We start from the raw sequence: 824 nt of genomic DNA, 5'->3' as shown, positions 1-824 counted from the left end.
TAATCTACCCTTCTTCGCCAATATACACGTTAATATTTACTGAATTTCGCTAACGAACAGAGAGAGAGGTAGGTAAATATAGAACACATAGAGAAGCCAAAGGAAGGAAGCAGGTTTTCTGCAACTTTGGCACACGTTGTAGTCTTTATGCATTATATCAAATCCAAAATATCTTGAACCGAATAAAACATTTTTTCCCCATTGAACTTAGAAATTACGTATGGAAGCTGAACGTAATCCTACGAAATGTTCGCATTCTCTTGTGTCTATTTTTGGCAGAATGGAAAGGGATTCACGAAGAAGAGCCGGATGTTGGAGAGGAACTTCTGCAGGAACTTCCTCATTTTTGTTATTATTTTTTTTTTCTAAAGAGGGGTGGGGCTTTCCTTAATATTTTGTCCCCGTTTTTGTATACATGTGTGCTTACTTATATTTCATTTATCTATTAATCTACATTTTTGGTCTATATTTAGTCGATAAAACACAAACTTCAGTGTCCAGACGCGCGGTCGCTAGGCTTCCCGATGAAAGGAAAAGTGAGTCTCGTGACGTCATAGTTACGTCAGGAAGAACACTGTTACCAAGTACTAATAAAAATATTTAATATGTTCCAACCTGAACTAATCTTGATTTGACTTCTTAAGCGAGAGTCACTCATTCATAACGAGAAACAGACATGTGATCACGTGATCTTTTGATAGAACAAGCACAATCACACAATCTCTCTCGATTACTTTTGTACAGATTCTGTGGTACACGATTTGTCACGTTTGGTTAAAGGAGAATTTTCAGCTTAGAAAGAGGTATATACACATATAGATATA

The sequence above is a fragment of the Penaeus monodon genome, chromosome 23 (assembly GCF_015228065.2).
Source record: "Penaeus monodon isolate SGIC_2016 chromosome 23, NSTDA_Pmon_1, whole genome shotgun sequence".
Taxonomy (NCBI): Eukaryota; Metazoa; Arthropoda; class Malacostraca; order Decapoda; family Penaeidae; genus Penaeus; species Penaeus monodon.
Note: the sequence above shows the minus strand (reverse complement) of the source record.